This window comes from Carassius carassius, chromosome 45 (genome assembly GCF_963082965.1).
Source record: "Carassius carassius chromosome 45, fCarCar2.1, whole genome shotgun sequence".
Classification (NCBI taxonomy): Eukaryota; Metazoa; Chordata; class Actinopteri; order Cypriniformes; family Cyprinidae; genus Carassius; species Carassius carassius.
In genome coordinates this window covers 1637698-1647527 of record NC_081799.1, presented here as the reverse complement: position 1 = coordinate 1647527, position 9830 = coordinate 1637698, and the positions used below count along the sequence as shown (strand labels likewise).

Sequence of the window (9830 nt, the reverse complement as noted above, 5' to 3'; positions counted from 1 at the left end):
TGGTGACTAGCATTTATTTGTTCCTGTATCCAAATGATTGAAACGGACATCTCAGTAATTTGAAACTGTTTATTTGAATGAGTTTAACTAATGATTGTTTCGGCTTTGTTTTTGCAAGGCCGGGTTTTTTTGTGTTTCTTGTTTTATTTCTCTCTTTTGTGATTTCTGAACTGCTGCTGTGATCTCGAATTCTGTCCTGGCTGTGGATCCTCATCCCTGGTTTGGACTGGCGAGCCATCCCATTTTTCGTACCTGGAAACAGAGTAAAAGAGTTGTGAGAGTTGCGAGAAAGAGTTTTCTGATTGGGTAGGACAGAACTGCACACATTACGTTTTTTTTCTCTTTTCCAATTTTTTTTTCTGGATTTCCCTGAGAACAAAGTTTTTTTTCCCCTTCATGGACTGAACTCATTAATTCATTTTTGATGAACATTCCTTATTTTTTTGGGAATTTGAAATTGAGACTTTGAACTTGAGATTGAAACACTGAGGTCAAATTTCAGAAACTGAGATTGGGAATTCTTGACTGTTTTTGTGTTTATCATTTATTTCAAATACTGTGTGTTACTGTCATCCATTTGTTTTTATTTGTTTTTTGTTTTATTTCATTCTGTCAATTTCGAAAAAGGTACAACATAAGCAAGACAACAACAAAAAAAAGAGAAAAGAAATACACTTACCTTTTAATTAGCTGCATTCCAGTAGTTTGAGTGGTTCATTTATTTTATTAATTTTTACTATCATCTTTGCTAATAATTGCTTCTGTGAGTCGATCCAGGTCTTCTGTTTCTGGTCCATGGTTTTGATTTTGTAGGATCTAGTACCGAGCTGTGTGCTACAAGTAGGAAAGTTAACATGTTGGGTGAAGTTGAAGCAGTGTAGCATTTCCAGGAACTCAATGGCAGATTTGCAGTTAGTATTGATGTGAAAATTAAAAACTCCCAAAAGCAGAACAGAAGGTGAAATGGCAGATAGCTGAGTCAAAAAATCAGATAAGTCAGCGAGAAAGGAGGTTTGGTTTGGGGGGGGGGGCGATAGATTATGGCAGTGACCAGAGGAGTGGGACCAGAGAGTTTGAAAGTGATGTGTTCAAAGGACTGAACAGCAGGGATGGAAATTATGGATGTTTTAATGTCCTTTCTGTACACTGCAGCGACACCGCCTCCCCGCCCCTCAGGTCGGGGTTTGTCCATGTATGTGTATCCTGTGGGTGTGGTTTCGCTGAGTGAGAAATAGTCCAGGGGTTTATGCCAGGTTTCAGTGATACAGAGGAAATCCAGGTTATTGTCAGTTATGAATTCGTTTAAAATGAGACTTTTATTGTTGAGCGAGTGAGTGTTAAGCAGAGCCAGTTTCAGGTGACGTTGCTTTGTGATGGATTGAGAGGACAGAGGAAGGGGGCGGAGATTCGATAGGAGCGCATGTCGTTTGTTGTGATGACGTAGTGAGGAAGTTGGAATGCGCGAATAAGACCAGATGGATGGAATGGAGTTTGAAGTTGAAAAGTTATAATTGAACATACGACCAGAGCCTCTATGCGAAGGACGGCGAGGTAGACCAGATTCTTGAAGGATGTTGATGTTGTCCGGACGGAGGTGGTTGTTGAGTGGGCGGGAGTCGACAGCGGAGCATAACAGTGGCATAATCCAGGCGTGTTGCGCTAGCACAAGCTAGCGCTAACTTCATCCCAGAAGCCGGGCGTCTCAATTCCAGTCAAGTTCAGCAAGTATGTAACGTTAAGTTCTAAGATTTCTTCGCGATCAGAGTTGTTGATCTGCTCGAAGGCCACGGTTGAGTCGGGCACTTGTTGTTTGTTCTGGTGTTTGTCCTACGTGAGATTCCCAGGACAGATATCCACTTTGATTATTCATTCATGCGTTATCCGTTGTAAATTCAGTATGAGATGACTGAGAGGATGAATGAACTTGTAGTAATAAAATTAATACTGATTAAGAAGCATTAAAATAAATAAACATTAAACATTAAGACATTAAAACAGAGCCGAGCGAGCGAGCCCTTGTTCATGTTCTTTGTTTCAGACTTGCCCAATCAGACTTGTCCTCCTGTTCATTTGACCACATGGATGTGGTGGTGTTCTGCTCCGCCCTGGGGGGCGTCTGGTTCGGCCGTACGGATGTGGTGGTCCTCTGCTTCGCCCTGGGGGGCGTCTGGTTCGGCCGCACGGATGTGGTGGTCTTCTGCTCCGCCCTGGGGGGCGTCTGGTTCGGCCGCATGGATGTGGTTGTCTTCTGCTCCACCCTGGGGGGCGTCTGGTTCGGCCGCACAGATGTGGTGATCTTCTGCTCGGCCCTGGGGGGGCGTCTGCTTCGGCCGCATGGATGTGGTGGTCTTCTGCTCCGGCCTGGTGGGCGTCGCGTGATGTCCTTCTTGGACTTGTGTTTTTGTGTTTATTTTTTTTTGTTCTTCTGTCTGTGTCTTTCTTTCTGTTTCCTCCTATGGACCTGGCCCTCCGTCCCTCCCCCTGATCCTCCGCCGGTCCACCTCCCTCCTGGGTTTCTTGTCTGTGTCTTTCGTTCTGTTTCCCTCTAAGGACCAGGCCCTCCGTCCCTCCCCCTGATCCTCCGCCGGTCCTCCACACTCCTGGACTCCTTGTTTTGTGTTGCACTCCTTTTGTCTCTGTTTTTCCATTTTACCTGGTCGTCTTGTCTCTGTTTCCCCATTCTACCTGGTCCTCTTGTCTCTGTTTTCCCCATTTTACCTGGCCCTCCGTCCCTCCCCCTTGTCCTCCGCCGCTCCACCTCCCTCCTGGTCTCTTTGTGTCTTTGGTCTTCCCTTGGGTTCGGGTGGAGCATCTGGCAGCTGCTCCATGGAGGAGGGGGTAATGTCACGCTGTCTAGTCTCTGTTTCCCTGGGTGTCCACTAGTGGGCTCACTTCCCCTTAGGCACTTCACCGTAGGCACTAGAATTCCTCTAGTCTTGTCCTGTCATCACAGTAATTTCACTCCTGTTAATTGCACCAGGTGCAGTCACTTTATTGTCATTTAGCCTCCCTATAAATACCAGTCTTTTCCTGTTGTTTGTATGGAGTCCTTACCCTTCATGTATCCAGCCTTTTAGTTCCCCGAGTTTCATCCCAGTCTGCTCGTCCTCCGAGTCCTCTCGTTTCCTGAGTTCCCTTTCCTGTTCCTTCCCTTTGTTTGTTTATTTTTGGACTGTCTTTTTGGTTTTGACCTTGGCTTGTTCGACCACGATTTGGATTATCCCAATAAAGACATCTGCTATTGGATCTCTCGCTCTCCCTGTGTCTCTCTGGGTACACGATCGTCACAAGACTTCAGGAGAGCACACACTCAGCACGTTCCTCTTACCATCAACGGTGTGACTGTGGAGAGAGTGAGCAGCACCAAGTTCCTGGATGTGCACATCACAGAGGACCTCTCCTGGACTGAAAACACCGCAGCACTGGCCAAGAAATCACAACAGCATCTCTACTTCCTCCGCAAACTGAGGAGAGCCAGCGCCCCGGCCCCCATCATATACATCTTCTACAGAGGCACCATGGAGAGCATCCTGACAAGCTGCATCACTGTGTGGTATGGCGCCTGCAACGCGTCCTGCCGAAAGACTCTGCAACGCAGAGTGAGAGCAGCTGAGAAGATCATTGGTGTCTCTCTGCCCTCCCTCCAGGACATTTATGGAACCTGTCTCACCCGCAAAGCCCTCTGCATCACAGGTGATCCCACTCACCCATCACACAGCTTCTTCAGTCTGCTGCCATCAGGGAGGAGACTGCAGAGTCTCCAGGCCAGGACCAGCAGACTGAAGGACAGCTTCTGCCCCAGCCACCACTGAACTATGAACCCCCCCCCCCACTAATTATATGATGACATGCACTCGTCACTTTGTGCAGCATTGGTCTGCTCACTACCTCATTCAGCATGGAACTGACGTCATTCCACTACCTCATCAGTCAGTTAAATAAAAAACTGCTCTTGAGCCCTTTGTCACTTTAATCAGACTTAATAAGATATTTTTAATAAGGGATTTTTTTGCACTAAAAATCTTTTATCTGCACTGTTGTTCACTTCATTGATTTGCACTATATCTGTCATTTGCCTTGCGCTGCTTTATTTAACTTTATTTTTAATTTTATTATATGCCTTTTTTTTAGGCTTTAATGTTAATTTTATCTGTATGCACCGGGGTCTGAGAGTAACACAATTTGGATTATCTGTATGTATTTACTGTACATGTGGAAATTGACAATAAAGCAGACTTGACTTGACTTGAAGAGGATTTATTAAGAGGCTACGGTAATTGTTGACATGGCAGATCAGAGATATGCAAGAGCAGTGGACATCATCAAAGCAGTGAACGAAAGGATTGGAGGAGGAAAGATTCTAGCAGTCAGACCAAGGCAAGGAAAAGAATATGAAATTACACGGATAAACAGGGAGGCATCCGATGGAATAGATGAAGGATTAATGATAAAAGGAAAACTGTGTTAGATTCGACAACTGAAAACAAGGGAGTATGTGGTTTCTTTCATACATTTGCCAGCCTATATTGAGGACAAAATTGGGGCGTAACACCTGTTTCAGACATCAGAAGGAGAATGTATCCAATCACAGACATTGCGGATGGTACAAGGTACCTAAGGGTGAAATTCCCTAAAGAAGTAGTGTCCCTGCCATACAGTACAAAGTTCGATACCGAGGAGGGAACACAGTATTTCCTGATCATGCATGATCGTCAGGTTAAAACCTGTCAATTGTGCATGAATCCGGGACATGTGTTCAAGGACTGTACAGAATTGAAATTTTATCAGTGCGATGAGCAGGGATATTTCGCAAGGGATTGCGATGCAATTAAGTGCCCGGACGGCAGAATAGTGATCGTAAGATGTGAGTGTTGGATGGAGAAAGAAATTCAAAATATAGAGTGAGAAGGTGTAGGAGGGCGAATGTCAAAAGAAACTGAATTGCAAAATGATGGAGAGACTGAGGAAGAAGATGGGGTGAATAAAGAGGCTATTGTGGAAAATCAGAAGGAATTGGAAGAGAAAAGACTGGAAGGAGAAATGGACAAAGGAATATTGACACCACTGGAAGTAACACAAGGGGCATTGGAGGAAATGGAGGACCAAGGACTAAAATACAAGGAGGAGGAAATGCAAGAGATAACTGAAGAGGAGAAAGAAATGGACAGAATAGACCATTAGGGAGACATTAAGAAGGAGAACTCTTAAGGTAATGCCAAATGTGGATGTAGCCAGAAAAAAAGACATTTAAGGAAAGAACACAGTAAGGGGAAACATTTGTTTGAGAATAGATTTCAAGTACTGATGGAAGATGAGGAGGAGGAGGTAGACTAAGAAAACAATGTTAGGTTTAATTTTTTATTATTATTTATTAATTATTATGTTTTTACTCGTATCATGGAATGCTAGAGGTCTACTGAATATGGAGAAATTTGAAAAGATGGGGGTCTTATGCAAAGTAACTGATATGATTGTATTGCAAGAAACAAATTGGAAAAATGAAAGTGTTGACAGGTTTCAAACAAAATGGGATGGTAATATATATGTGAATAATGGAGGAGAGAATTCAGGGAGTGGGGTAGCAATGACATTTGTGCTTTTTTCAGTTTCTTATAAATATCTAAATGGTTAAAGTCTAATCTCACTGTAATCAGCACAAACTGGGCTATAATAATATGTGAGCAGCATGTATGTACATGATTGTGTTTTTGAAAAAAAAAAATGTTATGCGTTATGAAAAACACTAAAAGGTAAAAGTCATATGCGAGAGGGCGTGAACTATAATGAATATCATTGTGATTTACACCTGAGAAGACAAAGGCCCGCATAATTAGCTGCATAATGAGCTGCATAATGAGCCTTTCAGTCAGCTATGTGTCTGTGCTGCCAGTAGTCTGTGATGGAACTCAACTTCACCATTGCCATGTAGAAGAGTAACCCAAAGTAGCAGTACAGCTCACTGATGCTGACATCTGTCCATTTATATTTATGTCCCTTTGCACATGCCCTGGCAGCCTGAGCACTGGTGTTTCGACACAGAGTTGACACAGCAGTGTCAGAAAAAAACTTTTTGAATAGACTCATGGGAGTGTGTGCATCACATGGTCTTAGTTGTGGTTCAGGTTCCCTTGTGGGCAGGAATCTCAGAGCCTGTGGAGCCATATCAATATCATGCTCTGTTTTCCATGACCAAGTGGGATGCTTATTTACTTTAGCTCTCTTTGCCACAGGTTCTTTTGCACTGTTATTTTCACATTTGAAATAAATAATAAAAATAAAAATTAGCATTTTTGATACAGGTAAAACATGAAAGTGGTGTATTTGAAGTGATGACATATATTAAGAAATAGTGTTGTAAATACTATAATAAATACAGTACAATACACTTTACTATAGTAGGCTATGGTTCAAAAACACTATAGTATTCACTATAGCTAAATTACAATATTAGTTTTTCATGTGGGATACAGGCATAACAAAAGTACAATTTCTAATAATCCATACAGGAAGATTTGCTTATTGTGTCATCCAAACCACAAATAATGTTTCCATATTATTTAGGCATAGGCATAATAAAAGTACAATACTGTGCACTTACTCAGTATGATTTTCTAGCGAACTCAAAACATGGCACTCCCGTCCCTTTGTTATGCACGTTGCCGGTGATGCAGCCACAGTCCTAAAAGAAAATTTAAACTGTTGTTAGCAATTACCAGAGGATTCATAACTGATAAAACACAAATCATTGACAAGAATAGACGCGTGTATATGTCTGCCGATGGCCCACTTATCAGTGACATTTGCAGCTTTATGATACATTTACACCTCGGATGATCGCGAACGCCAATAGCCGGGTATAACACTTTTGAAACTTTTACCACATCTGATATTCGCCAACAAGCTAAGTTGGTAAACAATTTCAGCATTTTGAAAATACAGTCTAAACAATCCACAATGTAAAAAATATATAAAATTAAATCGATTACAATTTTTTTTTTTTTAATTTTTGTAAGAGATATAAGATCTCGGGCTATAGCATTATATATATATATATATATATATATATATATATATATATATATATATATATATATATATCAGCCTATAGCATTATATGTGTATTATATAATTATATAGGCTATATATCATCATCATATATCATAATATATAGTTAAATACGTGCTTTGCTCTGATTTTAGTCAAGCCTGTTTGGAGACGTCCATATGTAGATATAAAACATGCTATAGCTGAGCAACATTTTAAATCATGAAGGTAATAATAAAAGGCTTACTCGTTAGGAATTATATCCTCAGCTGGGTCCAGACGTTCTTCAAAATGCAAACATTCATCATCTGAGTCATGTTCTTCCTCTTGAAGAGAAAGCAGCCTCTTCGTCGCTGTCCAGGATCATCCGAAGCGCTTCTTCATCCGTGTAGCGTGCCATCATCCAAACGCGCAGAAAAAAAAGTACATTTCTATGATGATCCTTTAAGTTTTATGTCATTTCTCGGGGGCGTGTACGTGATTACCTGGCTCACCTTAGTTCATTTCCATATGAACAGTGCGTTAAGAGGTAGGCGGGAACACATTATCTATAATGAGACATAACAGGAGAAACTGGACCAGTCCTTACTTTCATACAAATTACATAAAAATTGATTATTTGTTTTTTACTTGAATCTGTTTATTTAAAAGTAGACATTTTAAGCTTGGTATAGATATATTTCTCTTGTATTTGAGGCAAGTATTCGCTGAGATTCGGGTTGTTTTATTTAGATGTATGTGAAGAGAGGTGACAGAGACTGAGATGGCAGATAACGCACACTGTTTATTTTCTTTATTCTACAAAAGTATAGCGTTTTGTTTTTATCATGAGTGTATACAAAAAACAGTAAACACTTTACAGATTCAATTGATGTATTGCTCTTATCTGTACGATCAAAACTGGAAGTGCAATTTAAGTTATTTTCGGCGTTATCAGGAGATTAATCTGCAAAACGCGTATACGCGTTAATCGACTCCAGAGGGTTAATAATCGTTCCTGCAACCGATGCAAACCACCAGGCAACAGCAACACAGCGATATGGATTAAAAAGCATTCACTTATCTTAGATGCGGATTTCAGATGTTCTGAAACAAACTGCAACAGTTTGATTTGCAAGCAGCGATGCGATCGGTTAATTGCAAGCAGCAATGCGATGGAAGAGACACTGAAGAATGGGAATTTAAATAGACCGCAGGTGATAGGTGTCAAGACTGGATTGGTCCACGTCAAGAACAGCTGACTGTCAGCCGGTGCAAGCGTGACTAACGTGACCTGACTGAACTAACACGATGCTCGATTTCTCAGAGGATCACTGAGTTTGCTGAAAAAAAAATAGGTAATTTGCTCTGGAATTATCACAGAGGTTGTGTGAGATAAACACAGACATGGCAGATTCGGACGGGATTAAAATCACCAAGTACGTCTGTGAAACAAATATTTCTCTAATGACGCCCTGTAAAACTAGTCCCATCCGAATAGGGTTATAGACTCTTTTTTTTTTTTTTTTTTGCAAGATTATTAGATCCAAAAATCCAAAAGCTTACAGAACCTGGTGTTCCCATGCGGTCTCCCTTCCAAGTACCAATCAGGCCCAAACCTGGTTTGCTTCTTTCGGTTATTCCGTCCAGTAGAATGTCACACATGTCCTCATTTCTTAAAGTCATTTCATATTCTCTGCCAAGCCTGAGAAGGTCTCCCTTCCAAGTACCAATCAGGCCCAAACCTGGTTTGCTTCTGAAATCGGGCATAGACTCTTTTTTTTGTAAGATTTTTAGATAATTATTGAAAAAATCCAAAACCTTATAGCACCTGGTATTCACAGGCAGTCTCCCATCCAAGTATTAACCAGATCCAAACCTGCTTAGCTTCCGAGATCAGATGAGATCAGGCATAGCCAGGTTGGTTTGTCCGTAAATGAGAGCTGCTCCAAAGAGAGAGCTATTTAACCAGGCACAAACCTTCTTAGATTCCAAGTTTGGGCATAGACTCTTTTTTTTTTTTTTTTGCAAGATTATTTGATAATTAGGGAAAAAATCCAAAAGCTTACAGCACCTGACTTTCCAGGCGGTCTCCCCTCCAAGTACTAACCAGGCCCAAACCTGGTTTGCTTCTGAAATCGGGCATAGACTCTTTTTTTTTTTACGATTTTTAGAGAGTTATTGAAAAAAATCCAAAAGCTTGCAGCTGTCAGGGCTCGGGTATGATCTGTCCTTTTCCCCCCTTTTTTACTACTGGTTTATTTATTTTTTTTAGTTTCTAATCATTTTCCTACCTTTTTTTTTCATTTTTGTTTCCATTTTTTCCCTCTCTTTGATTTTAATCTATTTTCTCTGGTTTTTATTCCCTTCGCTTTAGTGCCGGCTGATCCTGTTCTGCAATCAGGGCTGTGGCTCGTCTGACGCACCTGTTCCCTCTATCTCATTACCCACCCTATTTATTCTGCTTGATTTCTCTATTCTTTGTCAGTGTTTTCTGTGATGTATGGTATTTTGGCTTTGGCTCCATCCTGTTCCTCCTGTCTGGTCTGTGCACTCTATTACTTGTCTGCCCAGTTGGTGTAACGTGTGCTTTGCCCTCAGAGCCTTTCGGACTGTTCTTCTGGTTCTCGACCCGGCCTGTTTTCGACCCTGTTGCTGCTCGCCGTTCTCAGCCCTGTCTGCACCTCGCTTGACCCCCCGTCTGCTCGACTACTCCCCTGCCTGCCATTTCATACTCGTTGCCCTTTCCACTCCTGGTGCTTTCGGAGGCTGAGCACACGACACGCACGCCGTGCTGTTGAAAGTCA

At 41.7% G+C, this 9830-nt stretch overlaps 1 pseudogene; it reads right to left on the bottom strand.

Moving 5' to 3' along the window:
* Positions 1-8842: 8842 nt before the first annotated feature.
* LOC132128313 (5S ribosomal RNA) lies at positions 8843-8961 on the bottom strand (annotated as a pseudogene).
* Between the last annotated feature and the right edge of the window lie 869 nt (positions 8962-9830).